This window comes from Engraulis encrasicolus, chromosome 16 (assembly GCF_034702125.1).
Source record: "Engraulis encrasicolus isolate BLACKSEA-1 chromosome 16, IST_EnEncr_1.0, whole genome shotgun sequence".
Lineage (NCBI taxonomy): Eukaryota > Metazoa > Chordata > Actinopteri > Clupeiformes > Engraulidae > Engraulis > Engraulis encrasicolus.
In genome coordinates, this window is record NC_085872.1 from 38,857,924 (window position 1) to 38,880,423 (window position 22,500).

At 44.2% G+C, this 22,500-nt stretch overlaps 1 protein-coding gene across 2 annotated transcripts in view; it reads right to left on the reverse strand.

Moving 5' to 3' along the window:
- Nucleotides 1-22,500, reverse strand: part of tenm3 (teneurin transmembrane protein 3) — a 499,671-nt gene that overhangs the window by 384,353 nt on the left and 92,818 nt on the right. The window contains exon 1 of one of the 2 annotated variants that reach the window (XM_063219574.1): nucleotides 18,312-18,932. The exons of the other annotated variant lie outside the window; for it this stretch is intronic. The gene's annotated coding sequence lies outside the window, so the exon portion shown is untranslated. Of the gene's footprint in view, nucleotides 1-18,311; nucleotides 18,933-22,500 lie in introns of those variants that run through there. 2 annotated transcript variants of the gene reach the window in all.

The following is a 22,500-nucleotide window of genomic DNA, read 5'->3' on the forward strand; positions in this document are numbered from 1 at the left end:
GCACTGTCGCTACAGGCAAACTCACCTAATTACTATGGCCTGGATAATATTAGAAGGAAAACCGAACCGAGTCCACTCTCACTTCGAGTGGCACGACAACAACATTAAGATTGATGCGTGAAGCAGTGGGACGGACTCTGCCACTGTCGGAGAGAGAGAGGGAGAGACAGAGAGAAAGAGAGAGAGAGCCTCTCTGCTTTGGGCTCTAGAAGTGGGCTAGCCATCAAGCCCTGCCAGTAGAGTGCTCCAGTAAGCACAAGCTGTGGCGGGTTACGAGGCGACCGGACACACTGAAGCTCTGGCGCGGCGTTGCTCGCCTTCGCGCCCCTAGGCTGTCGCTCATCAGTCATGCTCCGCCAGCTCCTCGCCTAACGCAATTAAGACTATTTGCTCTCCCACAACAGATGCTTATGAGGCCAGCAAAGAGGCGGATCCATCTAATTCCCCTCGCTGTTCAGAGAGAGAGAGGGGGAGAGAGAGAGAGAGAGAGAGAGAGAGAGAGAGAGAGAGAGAGAGAGAGAGAGAGAGAGAGAGAGAGAGAGAGAGAGAGAGAGAGAGAGGCCCTGGCGAAGGGACCAAAAATTGAATTTTGATAATGGAGTACATCCATTTGCCAAGGTTGACAGGGACAGCTAGCAATCAAGGAATTAAAGGAAGCTGAGACAAAAAAGAAAACTTAGACCGAAAACGAGAACAGAAAAAAAGACAGAAAGACAGCCTTCCATCCCACGAGACCACAGTTTAAGATGAGTTCATTTTGGAGTTCCACTTTGCCCTGAATTCCTGAACAGGAATTCCTGTGATTTTGCTTCGGGTCTCTAGAAAAAAACACCCAAAGGCACCCCATGCACAAAATTACAAAGACCTAAAAATACATACAAATATACTAAATATATAATTTATAAATGAGGAATTAAACAGCCACAGGAATAAAGAATACAGATGGGGGAGCAGAAAGTAAATCATGATGAATTGAGAAATCTGCAAACGTGCTGAGAGACACATCCATCTATCTGTCTGTCTGTCTGTCTGTCTGTCTGTCTGTCTGTCTGTCTGTCTGTCTGTCTGTCTGTCTGTCTGTCTATCTATCTATCTATCTATCTATCTATCTATCTATCTATCTATCGGTAACACTTTACATTAGCGTCCTATTCACAGCTTTATAAACACTTTATTAACATTTAAAAGCGATTAAAAATTAACAAAGCATTTACAAATGTTTTTAAATGAGTAATAACCAAACTGTGACTGCAGAGTGGAGTGGCAATCAACATCTACTGTGTGAGTTATATGTGGTTTCATGCCTTCTGGTCTTTGGAGGAGAAACTTCCAGGACCGCTGCAACTGCACTGTGTCTGCTGTGTTAGCATAGTATTTCTTGCCCATTAATAAACATTTGTAAACATTTTGTTGATAATTAGTTGAGTATTTATAAAGTGTTTATAAAGCTGTGAATACGACGTTATTGTAAAGTGTTTACCTATCTATCTGTGACACACACACACACGCACACGCACACGCACACACACACACACACACACACACACACACACACACACACACACACACACACACACACACACACACACACACACACACACACACACACACACAGGCCCCGGCAGATGAGGCCATGGGTGGAGAGTTTTTAAAGGGTGGCATGCTCCTACTGATATGACAGACAGGCTGCTTAATTACCAGCCCGCCCAGCCCAAGTGGCCAGGCTTACTTTGTTCAAAATGTCAACGCATCCCCATGGGAAAACGGCACAAAACAAGGAAACAAAAGACGAAACTAAACTGAGAGAAGGAGAAAAAAACAGAACAACAACATGCAAAAATGTTGATGTCGACACTATTTTAAAGCGCTGTGGGATTTCGGCCGCAGCTCCAAGACAACAACATATATCATAGCATTCTGTTTTTTTTTTTGTTTTTTTTTTTAAACCAACACAACATCCTTATCCCTCTCAGAACAGGGGCGCATCTGAGAAGAGGGGCGAGTAACATATAGGCTGCTAGAAAACCTAATGTGAGGGTAGGAATAGGTCACTATAAATACAACACTTATAATTACGTGGGACCCTCTTAACATTGCACCCAGAGGGGAGACTAGGCAGCTAAACACAGAGTGTGACTTTTTTGCAGACGCATATGTTTATTTATTTCTCTAGAAATATATTTTTGTGGTGGCTGCATCTGTATGTTTTTCTAATCAGTTATTATAAGTAATAAAACAAACAAGCTGTTTGCCATTAAACCAGTGAGCCAACTGTCCTTGGGGTAGTTTGTAGCAAACATGAACCAGCTGAGGAGATGGAGAAATCTCACTTTGTGGAAAAAAATACCAGAAAAGAGCTTGAATGCCAGCCTGTCTGTCCTTGAGCCAGGATTACACAGAGGCCATGGGAGAGAGATCACCTGAAAACATGAGGAACATTCAGGCACAGTTTCACTTTTCTTCTCACTTTCATCATTGCCTTTTTCTTTGCAATCTCTCTCTCTCTCTCTCTCTCTCTCTCTCTCTCTCTCTCTCTCTCTCTCTCTCTCTCTCTCTCTCTCTCTCTCTCTCTCTCTCTCTCTCTCTCTCTCTCTCTCATGCTCTTGCTCCTAGCAATAACCAGGACATGGCTAGCCAAAGTGTCTCTTTTGTCTGACATTCCATAGGAATGTTGGAGGCGTGACTTTCATCAGTGAAGGTATGTAAGGCACTCTCTCCTCTGCCACTCATGGGGGGTGGGGGTGGTCTGCAAAAGAAGCACACCTGACGGAAACATGCCACCCTTTCAGGTGGGTCAGATAAAATCATGAGAAAGCTGTGGAATGTAATGTGTGCTCCAAGGCAGACAAGAGAAGAGAAGAGAAGAGAAGAGAAGAGAAGAGAAGAGAAGAGAAGAGAAGAGAAGAGAAGAGAAGAGAAGAGAAGAGAAGAGAAGAGAAGAGAAGAGAAGAGAAGAGAAGAGAAGAAATTAAAAGAGAAGAGAAGAGAAGAGAAGACAGGAGAGGAGAGGAGAGGAGAGGAGAGGAGAGGAGAGGAGAGGAGAAGAGAGAGGAGAAGAGACTAAAAGAGAAGAGATGAAAAAAGAAGAGAAGAGAAGAGAAGAGAAGAGAAGCGTAGAGAAGAGAAGAGAAGAGAAGCGTAGAGAAGAGAAGAAATCAAAAGAGAAGAGAAGAGAAGAGAAGAGAAGAGAAGAGAAGAGAAGAGAAGAGAAGAGAAGAGAAGAGAAAAGAGAAGAGAAGAGAAGAGAAGAGAAGAGAAGAGAAGAGAAGAGACGAGACGAGACGAGACGAGACGAGACGAGACGAGAAGAGGAGAGGAGAGAAGAGAAGAGAAGAGAAGAGAAGAGAAGAGAAGAGAAGAGAAGAGAAGAGAAGAGAAGAGAAGAGAAGAGAAGAGAAAAAACGTCAATGACTAACATATGACCTCTAGCACATGAATACCTGTTCTACGTTGTTCTCAAAGAAGTTGTAAACTAAGGGCCCTTGAGGACATAAAATATACTTAAAGATAACATCAATAGACACCTACAGTACCAAAGACAAACACGAGTAATACTAGAGCACCATGTATAATGTGCATTTGGAACACCCCTCTGTCTGAAGTAAGTCCAGCAGGAACATCAACCGACGAAACAAATAACCTCAGGCTATTTCAACAGTTCCTATGGTCTCATTAAAACCAGAAAAATACAAGTGTTTGACAGCTACTGAATAGACTTACACACAAGGCGGGGATCCTGATGGTCTCAACCAGGGTGTGTAAGACAGCTGTGAAATATGGGTTTAGCAGCATACCCCCTCAGGATTAGCAGAGCTCTACCAGACACCATCACGCTTATAACAAAAAAAGAACGCCGGACTTGAGTTGTCACCTAGTATTTATCTACAGGGAATGCGTCAGATCGACTTCCTTTCCGGGACCTTTTTGAAAGTCACCAAAGTTGTTTTTTCCCTGCAAGACAACTATATGGCCTGCTAATTGGACGCAAATGTGATGAGTTTGTTTTGGACCCGGGCGAAAGCAAAGGAAATGTGTGTACGTGCGGCGGGCGCGTGTCTGTTACTGGAAGCCAGCACCGACTGCCATCGAGGAGGAGATCAACTAGCGCGGGGAAGCCACAAAGTGCCACCGGCCTCCTCTCTTAATTACATTGCAGTGCACTTTGTGTGACGGACCCCATTTACTCATTACCGTGCCGGGCCTGCCGCTGTCCTTCAGCCCGTGCGAGCGCGGTGCTCCTGTGGGCCCGTGTGTTTGGCTGCCATTAACACAAATGTGGTTTGCCTGCCTGTGCCACCTCGCAGCCGGGCAGATCAAATTAACGGCTGCTGTTGCTGGTCTTTTGAGGGGGGGGTGGGGGTGGCGGTGTCGGTGGCTGAGAGCCCGTGGGCAGTGGAGGTCAACATTGGGCACCCCTAAATGCTCTACTGCGGCACATACACACACACACACACACACACACACACACACACACACACACACACACACACACACACACACACACACACATACACACACAATCACACACACACACACACACACACACACACACACACACACACACACACACACACACACACACACACACACACACATGCACACACACACACACACACACACACACACTAGCAAGGTTAGCTAACAAGCCACTACACAAATAGTCTACCTGTGTCACCATTTTAGGCCTGACATATGGGTTTTGCAATGGCCTTTTGTTGTTAATACCCTTTAATTATTAGCATAGCCTGATGGTTTCAAATATTTTCATACATCCAGATGGTATTCTACATCTTGTACATGAAACATGCAAACACCTACAGTGATATACAGTGTGGTGAAAGCACTACCTTCCCTACTGAAGTTCAAACAAAGCACCGATTCAAACATGATCATAACGCCATATCAACATGTAGGCCTACTTCAGTTACCATTATATTACTTTATAACGTTCTTTCCAAGTCAACATCATTTTTACATGCCTGTAATCTATAAGCTTCACACCTTTTTGCTAAAAGACAAACTCTATATATGTTTTAATAGCAAATGAGTTACTTTTTTTAAAAATGTGAATGTCAGGGTTGGTGCATACCCAGTGGGTATTCAAAAAAAAATCAAAATAGATACAAATAATGTCACAAAAACACAGTACAGTTACAAATTGATTGATACTTACCATTCTTAAGTAAACTAAACAAAGGGGTGCGAAACCTACAAATGCCTTTCTACTTTTGAGCTTTTTGCTCTATGGGTAAATTACATAGATATTTAGGTAGGCACGCCAACCAAACTCTTCTAACCTAATCTTCTGTCCCAATTAGACTTAAAAAAGTTTTGTTGTTGGGTTTTGAGAGCATCCTGAGATCTTAAGTGTCGTTAGTTATTTTCTAAATTTAGGCACACACTTCACAGATTTGCTCATCACAAAGCAGCAGTGTTTTATTTTTATTATTATTATTATTATTAATATTATTATTATTATTATTACTACTACGACTACTATTTCATCATCTCTATTCCCTCTCTCACACACACATACACATCTTGCGCAAATGTAAGACATTCTGTGGAATGAAAATGCTTTTAAAGCATTATAAGAGATTAACATGTCCAACCACTTATCTCACTGAAATATGACACGTGGGTTGTACGTGTTCATAATATATGCCACCACATTTTTTATTATTATTTCCAGCCATGTTGTACGTTTTAATCAGACTTATGGAAATCATTTAGGTGAAAATGAATGCAAACACACATACAGTCACGCATGCACATGCATATCCCCATTAGAAACCTCACTCCACCCACCCGCCTGATGTAGTGAGGAGCCCCATCACCATCATCCACTAATGCCATGCACTGAACCAGTGCAGCCATGGAGGCAGTCAGATGGAGGGATGGAAAAAGAGAGAAGAGAAGATGGGGAAACAGAAAGAGGTGTGTGTGTGTGTGTGTGTGGGGGGGGGGGGGGGTTTGGGGATGGGGGATGAAAGGGGGGTGGGGGCACAATCTGGTCCTCTAATACAGATTAATTAACACAGTGGCATGAGTGCATCGTGTGTGGGAGCGATGTGTGTATGTGTGTGTGTGTGTGCTTGTGTGTGTGTGCATGTATGCATATGCAGGTGTGTGTGTGTGTGTGTGTGTGTGTGTGTGTGTGTGTGTGTGTGTGTGTGTGTGTGTGTGTGTGTGTGTGTGTGTGTGTGTGTGTGTGTGTGTGTGTGTGTGTGTGTGTTCATATTCATACACACATGTACCCCTGGGCTCTGAATATCACCCCCCCCCCTCCCGATTGCCTGTATGATGCAAAGGCCGACCTACACACATGCAGTATGGATTCCCACCAATGTCACACAGCACTGATTACAGACAAGAGGCCTGTTAAAGTGTACCGTTATCAGATTCATCTGGTGGAAATGAGCTGAGTAGCATCTAAAGGCAGCATGCAACAAAACACAGTCCAGCCAAACAAACGTTTGAACATACTGGACACTTGAACTTTGAAACTTTTCATATGTAGTCAGTGATCATACTTTTGGGTTTTGTGTCACATGAAAAACAGGTGAGGTGGGATGCTCAAGGCTTGATCATCATAACAGCATCACCATCAACTACAGCACAAAACAATTTTTACTCTGGGCTGCGTGAAGGTCGTTTTGAGCTCCAGCCGTCCGTGGCAGCTGTCTGACGTCATGCTTTAGTATCCAGAGGGGACACGCACGCACGCACGCACGCACATACGCACGCACACACGTACGCACGCACGCACACATACACACAAATGTGTTTGCACAGAGCAGCCGTGCTGAGTCAATGGAGGCATATGCTGTGTTGCCCCACAGGCCACTGCAGCATTATGACTGTGCTTTAATCAGTTCCTGGACGGGGTGTCAAAGGCCGCACACAAACACAGTGAGAGATGGCAACAGCTCAGTATTGCGCACTTGGTGTCTGTTGCCCCTTGTATATTTGAGTAATTACTTTGGTGAGCACATTTATACGACTAGCCGAATATGACTACCCTTTGCATCAGAACTAAAACAGCACAACCTTGTGTGACTAAACGTATTTCTAAATAATGTTGATAATGATGTAATTGTGTGTAATAAAAAAAATGCATTTTCAAAAGGGCTCTCTCCCATAGAATGTTCTTTGCATCCCGTTGTGTCCATGGAAACATAATGTCTTCTTGTGTACTGGGACTGCTGTGTTTTAAGAGCAAAGGCAAGACTGAAAGTCCGCTCTGACTGAATGGCCATGAGTAAACATGGAAAGCACATTCGTTTTGGAAAAATCCATGCAATGACACATGGGAAATGCTGTCTTCCAGCTGTACTGTATGAGACCAGGAAGACTGCCATTCAACTGTGACAGAGGCAGTATATACCCATATGTGCCACATATCATGTCAGAGATGGGGAAATGAGGTTGAGGGGATAAGGATAGAAAAGCACATGACAGGGAAAGTTTCAAAAGTTACCAATAGGGCAAACAAATATTGTTTTATGTTAGTTATCTTCCGATTTGTTTTATAAGGCAGCACTTTACTCATTCTCTCATTTTTCTCTCATTAGGAGACGGGAATCTTTAGCGCCGGATCATTGTTTTCATTTTTCAAGTTTAGCATCCATTAGACAGGCGAAATACATCCATCAAGCAAATTCCTCTCTGGTTAGGACCTTTAACAAGTACCCAGTTCAATATTCAGGATGTATTACACGCCACTTCAATAACTTTTATTTCTTTCAAGTCTCACCCGCTTTCCCTGCAGCCTGAGTTCCTGGTCACGAAAAGGATTACCAGCTCAAACAGTAAACAACATTAGTCCACGCAACTAACGTGACAGGTGTAATTTCAGTTCTCTTGACGTAAATCAAAATGTCCTCATAATGTCTTAATCATGACTCAAATAAAGAGGTTGGCATCATAACCCAGTACATTCAGGAAGGACAGGGCCAGTGTAAGCCTATCATTTGCAGCGTTTGCGCTGTATTTACTACTAAGGTCCTACGCAGTTCTTCTGACAGAACGGCTCAAGTGATGGCAGCGGTGGGACGCAGCATTCCTGCTGTAAGTGCTCATAAAGCCATGGGGGAAAACGCACATAAATTACCGTTTCCAGAAATTTCATCGCAGCCATTAGGGCTCCCTGCATGCTCTCCCTCCATTTCGGGCCGCACCGCCCTCGCAATACTTAATTCAAACAAACTGAAGGAGGGACAGCTCCATTACATTTACTCCAGGTACGTTACGCAGCTCAGCTCAGCTCCGAGCAGAGCTATCAAACATAACCCCCTTCCAGAAAACACAAAACATCGAAGAGAAAAAAAAACTGAACAGTACATTTAATGCACGTATCTAATTTTTGGAAAAGTCTTTAACACCATTCTGGAAAGCTACAAAAATATTTATCGTCTGATTAAAATCACTGTTAATACATTATGTCTACATTTCCAGGTCAACAAACACCAGCACAATGCGAGGAGAATTAATTCTGGGCAGGGAGGCGGCACTGCCGTAACACCTGGTGGTAATTGCTCTGAGTGTGTTTATGATCGGCTGGATATGCAGGTCATTAAAAAACAATAATCAGAGAGGTTCTCTCCTGTGGCTTTGCTGTCAGCAGGAGAACACCCCCCCTGCACCCCTCCCTGCACCCCCACATCCCCCCCTTCTCCCCCTATCTACTCTCACTCACCCCCTTTCTACCCTCACTCACCCCCTTTCTCGAACAAACACACACACCACCACCCCCCCCCCCCCAAAACCCACCCCGCGCCGCTTTTCAGGGGAGCCCTTAAGGAGGTTAGCTGGGTCTGGTCACACTGGTCACAACGCCGGAGCCCGAAGGAATGTTGAACCAACTCCAAAAGCCGAGAGGAAAGCAGAGAAAAGGACGGAGGGGAAAAAAGAGAGGGGGAAGAAGAGTGGAGAGGGGGGAAAAGAAGAAGGAGGAGAAGGGAGCCACTGGCTTGTATGAATGGTTGCACTGGCGGCATGAAAAAAGGGTAGAAGAAGAATCATATGTTCACCTAAACCAGAGTAACGAGTCAACTTCACCCCTCCATGAACCTTTGGCTGTCTTGCTATGGGGCCAGTGTAGTTCATGTTTATACCTCCCTTTTTATTTACTGCACACTTCATAAAATATGAATAGCGAACAAGATACCCTTCACTATTTTAACAGTATAAAACACACACATATGCACGCACACGCACACACACAGACACACACACAGACACACACACACACACACACACACACACACACACACACACACACACACACACACACACACACGCAGACACACACACACATACACACACACACACACACACACACACACACACACACACACACACACACACACACACACACACACCCAAGTGCACAGGAGGAGGTCTAAGATGTCTGCACATGTTCTGCACATGGGCGAACCAGAGCTACGATAAACCTCTAACCCAGAAGGGAAACAATTAAAGGAAAACATCAAAGTCTCCCGGTGCCCTTTGTCCTCAATAATGTATGTAGAGCACAACAATTCCTTTCATTATAAGACCTCATCAAAATTAAATATAGCAACACACCGCGTATATACCATGGCATGCACCACTCACAGCTCTCCGCAACTTACATCAAGCAAAATTAATTAGCAACAGCCAACGTCAAACGCAATATCAAAGTCACCTGTGCAAAAAAACACCATAAAACCATTTACTACCTTTTTCTGTCCAAGTCACATAAATAATGTGAAGCGCCTGTCATCCAGGTCAGAGTTGAGTTCAGGTCCATGGGTTACAGGGACTCCACCTCATGCTAGAGATCCGTAACAGGCACGCACAGGTAAGAGGGTGCGTGTTTGTGTGTGCCTTCAGAAGTGAGAGTCATGATTTAAACAGATAGACTGAGGAGAGCGGGTCACATGGGCTCCTCCGACACCTACCATGATACACCCCACCCCACCCGTCACCCCACCCCCACAGAGCGCAGAAATATTTGTGACACGGGGCGCTGCAAGTGGGCCAATCCCCGTTCAGCTCAGAGCAGGAAGGAGGAAATTGCTAAATGAAGGTGAGCATGCACCAGGCAGTGGGAGGATGATGAGTATATAATGGAGAGCTGAAAAAAAAACATAGCCATAACAAGACACTCACTTTGTTTTGTTTTTTAAATAATGGCCTACCTCAATTAGGAACCTAGTCTGATTTTTATAGATGACTGGGCATCCGCCACACAAGCACACACACTTCGACCAATGAGAAGAGATTGATTCTAGGCAGTGTAGCAAGGTTACATTTTCCACATGAGTTGCTGATGTTGTGTATAATATGCCTACGATTGTTTAAGGTAAATAATAATAAACAATATTTGCTAAAAAAAACAATAATGTGATGGAAAGGCTAAAAAAGGGATCATAGAGTCTTGATCAGCTTCACTTTCTTAACTTCGAGCTGTCTGTTGTAAAATATGAAGAATTGGCAAGTTATGGAAAGATATACCTTTATCGATCCAAAACACACACAAAGGCACACACACACACAAACACACACACACACATGCACAAAAGCTGAAAGCTTCAAAGTTTATCTGAAGAAGACATTAAATGGGCCGTGGGTCTACCCCGTTCCCACAGGCCTTCAAGTAATAAACAACAAACTGGTTTAAATAATCAATTCAACAGTGCTTCCTATTTACTTCAGTGTATGAGCTTTGTGTGAATGAATTCAAAAGTCTGTTCCATACAGACACACTTTTTTTTTGAACGTTGGTCTGTTGAATTTAGTCAGTGAAGCAAATAAAGGCCCAGGCTATTATGTGAAGTTTTACTGTATCCTACACCAATAAATCAATACTTGCTGAAAGATCTATAAAAACACAAGAAGAAAAGATCACAAATAACAGGGAATGTTTGAAGACGAGGAAAATAACACATTTGAGTTGGGGAAGTTATGCACAGTGCAGAAACGAGTGAAAGACTGTACTTGTTCGTACAATACGTGCGTGTGAAGTCTATGTCCCTGTCTCTCTCTCTCCCTCTTTCTGCGTATGTGTGTGTGTGTGTGTGCGCACGCACACGTGTGTGTGTGTGCGCGCACGCACACATGTGTGTGTGTGTGTGCATGCGTGTGTTGGTGTTACAGCTGGAAACGATTATAAGAACCTGTGTTGGTTCCTGGATGTGTGTTTATTTAACCAACTGAAACCAATTAACACACATGAATGGCAGTGCACTGGTGCACCCCCTAAGCCCCCCCTCCTCCCCACCCCCCACCCCCCAAAAAGGGCCCTCCACTGGCTGTGAGACGTCCACTGAGCCGTCACATCGCCATGACATCATGTGTGTTCCGCTGCATACATCATTTCCCGCAGAGGCAGGAAGTACGGTATGTGCTTGGATGTTGGTACGTGTGTGTGTGTGTGTGTGTGTGTGTGTGTGTGTGTGTGTGTGTGTGTGTGTGTGTGTGTGTGTGTGTGTGTGTGTGTGTGTGTGTGTGTGTGTGTGTGTGTGTGTGTGTGTGCGTGTGTGTGTGAGAGATAGAAAGAGAAAGACAGGGAAACTTCAACCACGGTAGGATGAGCAGCAAAAGGACACAGGGGTCAGAATCACACAGCTGCTGAAACATCCAAAGCAGAGCATATAGTACAGAACATACTGACACACGCACGTACGCAGGCACGCACGCACGCACGCACGCACGCACACACGCACACACACACACACACATAAACACACACACAAACTGTTTTATATACCATACTATATACATGCATTATACTAAATTATAAATGACACATTTCTGATATTTAAGTGTCTCTGCTACTTTTTATAGTTTGTGGGAGTTTGCATCCATCTGAATGCCATGTCTGCCAAATTAATACATACACTATTAATTCAGTGTACGAGGTGACAGTCTCTTTTTAATAAACACAGACGTTAAAAAATAAAGAGACATCTTGGCAGAGCTGACCGTCAACAACTCTATCCATTTGGGATTGTAAATGGTAACTTTGTCGTCACTTGTCTTGCCAGTATATTACACCAATACGTGGCCAAATTTTCAGACACAAACACACACACGGACGCACACATACGGACACACAAGCACGCACGCAAACACGCACACACGCACGCACGCACGCACGCACACACACACACACACACACACACACACACACACACACACACACACGCACACACACACACACACACAGTTCGCAGTGCATTCATTTAGCTTCACAGTGCCACACAAAATGGAGCTGAGCTACAGTAGACAGCAAAGTCCTCCATACTGTGCAGTCCTTTTCACGCGCTAAAGAGCTAACTGAGCTCACACCATTTTGCCTTCAGAGTTTGGTCTCAAAGTTACCGTTACCAAAAACCATACGTTTTCATCTAACACAAAAGACCCATCCAACTACCACCTTCCCTAGCCCATCTACGCAGAAATGCACACTGTTATAGAAAAAAAAAGCTTTTCGGCTGGAAGTGTTGCTGGCCCACGTCTCTTTTCCTTTTTTTTGCCATCGCACCACATGGCCGTGGATCACCCTCCAACCAATATGGCGACTATGTGAAGTCAAGTATTTTTAGATATTGACATAAAGGCAGCCTTTAAAGCTTAGCCAGGGTGTGTGAGCATGAATTTTTCATTGTGGTTCATGAGTAAAGGTAATTTGCCACTATTTGGCATGAGGAGAGACACAGAAAGAGGGAAACTGAACAACAGTACAGTAACATTGAAAGAGGGGGGCGTTGGATTACAAAGGTCTAAGGACAAATGGCATTCACTCCAAAGCTTCAATAATACATATAAATAAATAAAACACATTTATATGTATACAATAAATAAAACATGCGGTGAAACCGCGTGTGTGTGTGTGTGTGTGTGTGTGTGTGTGTGTGTGTGTGTGTGTGTGTGTGTGTGTGTGTGTGTGTGTGTGTGTGCGTGTTTGTGTTTGTGTGTGCGTGTGTGTGTGTGTGCTCTCTCACACGCATGCCGGCGTGTAAGAGAGCAAGCCTACGTGCCTGCCTGCCTGCCTGCCTGCTTGCTTGCATGCATGCGTGCGTGTCTGCTTCTGCCTGTGAAAAGCGGAGTGAATACACCCCCCCGTGTGTATTTAATCTCCCTTGAGGTCCCCCATGCCATATCTTTCCATAGATTTCAACAAGGTTCACCATAGGTTGAAATTGCAAAAAATATTAAAATAAAAGGCTTGTAATCGCTGAAAGGTTGGGTTTTAGGTAGGGGAGAGGGGATGAAGTGGGGTGGGGTGGGATGGGGGGGGGTGTTGGGGTCGGCCTAACGAGGAGGGGTATCGCAAGCGCCAACATTTCCATTATCATCACAATCACCACATTCTGAGAGCATTGCATCAGCCTTCCAGCCAGGAGTACAGGCAGCCATTGCACTGCTACGACTACTGCTACGCCCCTACATCACGAGTATTTTAGCAGGTGTGTACGCTGAGCCGGTGATGGGCAAGATGGGATGCGTCATCGGTAGGGGGTCACTCAAGCTAAATAGCACACAAGGATCTCCCACCCTAACCCCCATCCCCAACACTCACGCACGCACGCACGCACGCACGCACGCACGCACGCACGCACGCACACAGTCTCTGATGCCTTGATACATATGCAACATACTCCGCAACATACTCAGCAGCTGTCTTCTATTACAGTCGCCGTGCCCTGATAGTGAGGGGCCCCCCTGGCTCCAACACAGTGGGATACTGAGGAGCCGTACACAAAAACAAACTGTAAACATGGTTCACCCCTGACCCCGGTGCACAACCGCTACACTTTTTTTATGTGGCACTTGACGGCAGCTCTCGCATGGACGTGTGAACACGGCACTCACATTGGGCCGAGCATCGCGGCGCTGCCAGGCAGCGACATCGATGGGCATGTGCATCCAAGTCAATGAGCTTTGACTGGTGTGTGCTGTAGCGAGAGAGTGAATGGGAGAAAAAGGAGAGAGTGGCCGCGATGGAGAAAGGAGCAAAGGAGGGGCAAAGGAGCGATGCGGAAGGGGGCAGAGACAGAGAGGGAGGGAGGGAAGAGCAGAAGAAGAAAGCAAAGAAAAATACAGAGAGAGGTGAGAGAGACTTTGCTGGTTGCTGCCTGACTGGAGATGAGAGTGAAAAGTTACATGCTATCCTAAAGCCCGGAGTAGTCGTAGCAGCAGATCCCCACAGCATGGATCACGCACTGCATTTAACAAGCTGGTGCGTTTGCCCACCACCACCGCCACCATCACACAAAGATAAACTAAACAACCCCAAATTAAGCATGGCAGCACATCGCCACTTGGTGGGATAATCCGCACAGCAATAGACATTGTGGTTATTTTCAACCCCAAAAAGCTAACAACCAAGTAAAGCTTGCCGATGAGAAGGGAAAGAGAACACATTGCAGCCGCTCTTGAATAAAAAAAATATGTTTTGTTAAATTGGCATTCTATTTTTTTTGTTCTTAGAACAGGTTAGTAGTAATTGCAAGGGGAATAAGGCAGGGCTGATACATTGTACTACTTCAAGATCCAGCAGGGACAAAAATGGATGGGTCCACATGCAATCGTGTCTGCCATGTCCATGTCCATGTCTGTCAAATGGCAGAGTGCAAGCCATTAAATGCACAACAACACCCCCCCCCACACACACACACACACACACCACAATTCACTTACAGCTGCCTCGAGACGCATGCTATCATAACGAGGGGGCAAGCAGCACACCACCTTATCAACGTCACCACGGTAACAAATGATGGGCCTCTTCATTAGGGCCGTGGCTCGGAACACGCTCGTTCCCTAAATCTCCCTCCCTCCCCACCCGCAAGGACTGTCACAGGGAACCCGTGGAAGTAAAAAAAATAATAATAAAAAAAAAAAATCATTGCATCTTTTCAGCAAACAAATGATACTTCAGGGCTCTAGAATGCCCCTATCAATCACCCGTCAGCTAATGTGAAATAACAAAATCTGATTTTTGTTCGACTGTGTGTGTGCATGCGTGCGTATGCGCCTGTGTGCGCATGTGTGAGCGTGCGTGCATACAGACGTGCATGTGTGTATATGAGTGTGTGTGTGTGCGTGTGTGTGTGTGCGCGCGCGTGTGTGCGTGTGCGTGTGTGTGCGTGAGTGCGTGCGCGCGCGTGTGTGTTTGAGTGAGTGTTTGTGTGTGTATGTATGTGTGTGTGTGTGTGTGTAGAGGGGGAAGTAGTGCCCTGAGAGCAGAGCTGAGCAAGAGGGAGAAATGGATTACTTGCAAGTGCACTCTGAATGAATCCATCGTTTTCCCATAGAACACCCCAGCAGCACGCCACCCCACCCCACCCCACCCGCAAGGACCCCGCAATATACCCCCACAGCCCATCTGTAAACCCTCTCAGACATTCATCTGAATTAGGAGGGGTGTTTCATAAAGATAATGCCTGCACAGAAGAAAAAAAACGTCATATGTCCCGTGCTTGTTACAAATGACACGTCTCACCTCACTACTCAACATTTGGGAAAAAGGGGGAGGGCCGAAAAAAATAAAATAAAATAAAATAAATGATTAAATGAACCCAAATGAAGCTATGACTGTTTCAAGTAGAGCGGTAGATATTTTTTGATTGGTGAAATGTGTTTGCATTGTACTCCCCACTGGTAAACACACACTGTTAGTTTATAGCTTCTGACTGTGACTTTAGACTTCTGCTGTGCCTTAAGAATAATCCTATCCACATACAGTCTAAATCACATACAGTACACACACACACACACACACACACACACACACACACACACACACACACACACACACACACACACACACACACACACACACACACACACACACACACACACACACACACACGACTTCTTCAAATGAGAAAAGAAGTAAAACCGGAATAAAACAGTGCGGTATACAGAGCAAAATTATTGAGCTGAAAGAGTCATTTTTTTTACAATTGTTCTGAAATCCAGAAAGGCGCTACATCATTTTAGGCACATGGGGGAGAGAAGAAATGTAATCATGTAAATAAATGGGAGCTGTTTTCCCAGTCTAATAATAGGTTATGTGTCTGCTCTCTCTCTCTCTCTCTCTCTCTCTCTCTCTCTCTCTCTCTCTCTCTCTCTCTCTCTCTCTCTCTTTCTCTCTCTCTCCGTTTCTTGTTTCTTTCTGTGAAGGTTTCTTTTGCCACATGCCTTGTGTTCCCTAGGATAAGCCTCCACTGCAATGGTTAAACAAAAAGCCCATTTAGGATGATCCAGAAATCTTTCACCAAGTTCTATCTCCCATCTCAGCTTTCAGCACAATTACAGAACATGTAGATACCTGGACTCTATTTCCCTCAGCCACAGTGTATGAGCAATGCGAGCCTCACTTGCTGGTGTGTGTGCGCGCTTGTGTGTGTGTGTGTGTGTGTGTGTGTGTGTGTGTGAGAGAGAGAGAGAGAGATGGGGGGGGGTGGTACTGACAGAACATACAGTATGGCGTGCTATGTCACATTTTGTTCATACAATCATGAAGGTATGTGTTCAGGTGTAAGGCCACCTGGCCACCTTTTTCCAAACACTTTTTTCACAGTGAGATGATCACAGTGCTTTTCCCCTATAGGCCTACCTACATTGGCATGAGGTCCACTGACATTTTGTTTGGTAAATCTTGGGGTAATTTGACTAAATTATTAACCGGTGTATTCATGTCCCTTATTGTAGGCTATAACATCAAATTGTGTGTGTGTGTGTGTGTGTGTGTGTGTGTGTGTGTGTGTGTGTGTGTGTGTGTGTGTGAGAGAGAGAGAGAGAGAGAGAGAGAGAGAGAGAGAGAGAGAGAGAGAGAGAGAGAGAGAGTGAGTGAAAGAGAGAGAGAGAGAGAGAGAGAGAGAGAGAGAGAGAGAGAGAGAGAGAGAGAGAGAGAGAGAGAGAGAGAGAGAGAGAGAGAGCATCTACTGTAGGCTCTCTACAGGTTACTATATTATTAAATATTTGGTAATGCGTCATAGTCTCTGCACCACCTCCAAACATTCAGACTTTAAACTACAATGAACAATCTCACTGGAGGGTCACACGCTTAGGCTATACTATGATGTTAGAATCAGGTGATTTTTTTTTTTTAACTACAAGGTTACATTCGAGCAGTTTAAGCGCAACGATGTGTCTAAAAACAAACAAACAACCAAAGAAACACCCAATAGTACGGAGTGTAGTAATTCCGCCAAAGTGGTGAATGTACAGTACATCCAGCCCAGGTTTCAAAGCCTTTTCCAAAAGTCAAAAAAACTCTAATCTGGTATCGTGCATGATTTATATAAATCCAGATGAGACACAGTATTATGTGAATCTATATAATCTGGAGAGGAGAGAACAAGTGAATCTGCTGTTGGCGCTCTGCCTTATCAAAGATGAGACGTCACTGCTTGTAGAGAGCTTGTACAGAGAGAAATACGAAAGCAAAAAAAAATAAATAAAAAAAATACACATTTTCGCGGGCTCCTTCATTCACATTGCATGCTTGCAGGTACGCTGCAGTTCAGCAATTGAGCAAAAGATTCCGCGGTGTTGCGAAACCAAATTGAAGGCTTTATGAACAGGACGTCGCTTACGACCAGCAAAAAAATACAAGCCTTGTACAGTTACGTGATTTCATGACATTTGTTTGTCTTGTAGTAGCGCACTTATACTGGACTTAATATGGATGGCTACTGGCACCTTCATCTCGAGAGTAGTACACAAACATGCGCGCAGTAGCTTACTTGCCATTTAGCCTGATATCGTTCCATTTGTTCACATTTGGGAAAGGTGATGTTGTTATTTTAAATTAGGTTACAATAAATTAAAGTCTCTATGCATATTAGTAGGCTACTCTTAATGAATGGGCTAAGGCGCGTTTTCTCTTTGAAACTTGTATCAGTGTAAGGGATAACAGCAAAAGCAAAGTGGCCAAGTCCGAGGAGCGAACTCAGGAAGTTGCTCCATCCGCGCGCATGAATGTTTGTCTGTCCATAGAAAATATTTAATATACTGTCAGACTATTTAGAGCCCATTGCAAGCATATGTTTAAGGACATAATAAAAGGGAATGTTATTTTACCTGTCCGAGCAGACGTTTAAACGAATTATAGAAGGTATTAGGTGAGCGCGTAATTATAAACAACATAGTTCACTCCAGAATTTCAAAGCATATGTAGCCCATCGACACCACCTAAAAGTACCCTAATTAGAATGGAGCATGTCATATCCTTGCCGGTGAACAGTAAATACAGGTCTTTGCAAAAGGTTCTCTACCCCAGCCACAGCTAAAACATTAAAACACCTCACCTGCTGAAGCACCGCTTAGCATCCTATGGTCCCGAGACGGTGGTAAAACTTCGCCAAATGATGTGTTAACTTCTGGGGAATTGATTCGCTGTTTCTTAATGAAAGAGACGAACTGCAAAACAATTCTCCCTCAATATCGCTCCGACTCCAGCTAGAGAGAAAGAGAGACAGACAGAGACGATAGTCCCATTCACTCTTACACCGAGCGAATATGACAGTGATGTTGACAAGCAATTTGGGGGCAGACGCTTGCCTTGGTCGACGTCCGTGGACAGAGGACAGTGCAGGGAAAACCGAAAATCCCAAGCGAAGGGGCTGAAAGTGACAAGCACACATGTGTAACTGCCAAGGAGGACCCTACCAACCACAGGCGAGCTGAAACACGGGGAGATCGAGTTACGGCACAGTCTGCGCAGAGAAAAGCAGTCTAGAAACAGAAATGCCTGATCCGTGAGACAAAATCAACACAGCCGAGTATTTCTTGATGATGCATGATCAACGTACGCGATGTTTTGGTTTTCAATGCATGAACAAGTCATGGAGATTTATTTATATGATCGGACTTGCACGCACGAGGTTCAGCGAATCTCCCCCATTGCAGCGTCTGATGTGGAGCGCCAGTGTTCCCCCCGCTGCGTCCAATCACTATGTCTATCACGCCGCTTTATCTGAAATAATTTAAGGGTCATCCATGTCTAACGCTGTAGTTTGATAAACTAAGCAGGAAGACGTCTGTTTGCTTTAGATTAGAAAATAAGTCACATCCTTCAGGACGTCAGTTATTCCATCTTTATGAACATGAAAGCGGTATCTGTGAAAGCGGCTGTGCTGCCTTTACAGTAAGGACGAGGCTGCAGCAGTTGATTTACTGTTAACAGTTATAGGTGGTAATACGCAACCAATATCAGCCATTATTAACTCGTAATAACCACAGGGCCAATAAGAGGAACAGTCACAACTAAAACGGTTAAGTAAGACAATGCCAATCTTTTCTGGACAAGATCATGATTCCTTGATATCATCAGCTGGTCTGACTACATTATTCCTGAGCTAGAAAAATGTCAATATTGTATAGCATGTATAGGCTATATAGACAGAACTAAACGATTAACTTCCAATTAGCCTACTTTCAGCATTATTATTTATTAAAGAAAAAATATATATGTAAAAAACATGGAAGTAATATATATATATTTTTTAAAATATCAACTTTTTCTTCTGTAAAGTCTTGCATGCAGAATTAGTCTACTGCAGCCTACTAACATGATATGGTTCTTTTTCTCTTTCAAAATCGATTATGAATGTTAACCAAAAACACAAGCAGGCTATTTGCTATAGGGCGCTGTGACAGGATGACAAGACCGACATGGAACAATAATCATGACAGCAAAAAATCTCAATGAGCATTTCTAATCAGATATTCATATTCATTATTATCCATACAAAGATGTGAATGATCTCAGTCACTTTATTTTCAGGACATGAGTATCCAAAGTGAGAAGTCCGCACACTTAAAATCCTTTTTGTTGTCTTTTATTATTTCATGGCTGGATTATGTTTCGACTTCAACAGTCTCCATCAGATTCTCACTTTGAAAACTACAGTTGGCCTTCGTCCTGCACCTTTTCCTGGGATGTGCACAATCCTCTCCTTCAACAGGACATGAGAAACACCTTTCCGTTAGCCTATAGGCAACATGAAATGAGCCTATGAGTTTTATCAATCTGTTCAACACAAACGTAATGGGATGGGATTTTGACCCCGCTACTTTCTCCAGCCCATGACCCCAATTTTAACAAGCTTCATTTCCCCCTGCCCCACAGCTTGACCTTCAATTGAACACTTGTGCATTTGAAAGGGGCAGAAGTGCTCTCCAGTAGGGCTCTGGGGCGCACTGATGGAGAGAACCCACACCAATCACTCCTTGTTGCTATGGAAGATTTCTATAATCAAGCATTGTGGATGAGGATTTTGGCGTGGCGACATACATATATCGTGTGTGTGTGTGTGTGTGTGTGTGTGTGTGTGTGTGTGTGTGTGTGTGTGTGTGTGTGTGTGTGTGTGTGTGTGTGTGTGTGTGTGTGTGTGTGTGTGCGTGTGTGTGTGTGTGTGTGAGAGAGAGAGAGAGAGAGAGAGAGAGAGAGAGAGAGAGAGAGAGATAGATGTATAGCAGTACACAACATATGTACCTTAGAAAATGTTTGCCGTGTGTGTGTGTGTGTGTGTGTGTGTGTGTGTGTGTGTGTGTGTGTGTGTGTGTGTGTGTGTGTGTGTGTGTGTGTGTGTGCGTGCGTGCGTGCGTGCGTGTGTGTGTGCGTGTAAAAATATATAGGATACACTTAGCACCACTTCACAGATGCTTACGAAGCACTGCTTTCCAAATGCTACATGCAGCAAGATCTATTCGAAATAAACACATATTCTTTCTATTTTTCATTTGAAAACAAAGGAAAAAAAGTCCAATGTATTTTTAATTGCTAGAGTTGACGGCCTACTGAGTGAGACTACATGGAAATGGCATGGCAGCAGAATCGAGGGAATTCAGGCTTAGCCCAGCACAGTGCCTGTGGGAATGTGGCAGCATAGTAGTTAGTTGCTCACAGTGGGGGACTTCATCTAAACAGTCTCTGGATAAGAGATCATAGAGTTAAGTGTTTGATTCAGACGTTTTATTTATTTATACCGATGCCGAATTAAAAAGAATACCTCATTAGTCTGAAAATAATAGTGTTCTAAAACTGGTATAGTTATTACAAAGTAATGAGGTTTGTGTTGGCTCTGCTGTTACCCTTGCAATAGAGACGGCTACCACCCAGCTTGTGAAAACATTAGTATGGAATGTCATTTTATAATCATTATAGAAATTATAAAAAATGATTGGTGCTACTAATACTTTAAATATCAAAACTTCAGTGTTATAACAGGTATCGGTAACATTTGCATTATGCTTATTCCATTGCCCTACCAGTATTACAATTGTAACAACTTGAAATGCAAGCTTGCCCTTGCCATCATTATGGATATTGCATGCTACAAATGTATTTCTTATAATATAATGCACTCCTCTGCTTAAAAAAGGTTGTTAAGGCCCTGCCATGGCCTAACGGTTGGGCACTGGGTTACCATGCTGGCGACTCAGGTTCGATTCCGACCTGGGTCATTTGCCAATCCTCTCCCCGCACATTTCCTGTCTCCTCCACTGTCTTGTCAAAATAAAGGCAAAAAGCCCTTTAAAAAATATAAAAAAGGTTGTCTGTATGGTGGAATGCATCATGGTGAACTCAGCACTCTGGGCTATACAGTACAATATCGAATGGACTTCCCTAATCACGCTAGAATTAAATGCGCATTACAGGATGTAAACATTTCCAAACAAGCAACCTTGATTACAAACATTCTAAGCAGTGAAAACCATTACCGGTAATTTGCGAATGGGCAACGTTGTGTACTCTAATATCGTAAGGATAAACAACGGTTAGCCCGAGTCTGTCCCATGTAGATTCTACCAAGGAGCTCCCTCTCCATAACAGGAGTGTACACTTTCACCCTCTAAGGCACTCCAATTACCTAAATCAAACCATGATGTAGTCTAGCCCGGGCTACAAAAGGCGGAAATCTATGCGAAATGAGAGTGCAGTGGAAGGAATGGAGCTTGATGAAGTGGTGTGAATGTGTGTAAACATTTTGCCCATAAGGAGATCACGTCAGCAGATAAATAGAAAAGACGTACGTACGCAGTGCACAGAGGTAAAAGAACCAGCACCGCCAAAGGAAATGAGAGCAGCAACTGCAACACAAAACTAAAACAAATGCTTTCCAAGACGCCCAGTCGCACATGAGCTTATCCCATAACCTCACCTTTAGTTTTTACTTTGCGCTTGACTTTTTCTCTCTCACCCTACCCAACCCACCCCTCCCCATTCACGCACCCCCTCTTCTCTCTGTCTCTGTCTCTGTCTCTGTCTCTCTCTCTCTCTCTCTCTCTCTCTCTCTCTCTCTCTCTCTCTCTCTCTCTCCAGTTTGAAGCCCCAAGTGGGCTGTCTGGAAGATGGACATGAACTGGACAGGATTCCCTGGACTGGCCCATGGGACATCAAAAGCGTTGCTAGGACAATGTAAGAGATAGATGGGGAGAGAGAGAGAGAGAGAGAGAGAGAGGAGAGGAAGGAGAGGAGGAGTGGGGGTGGAG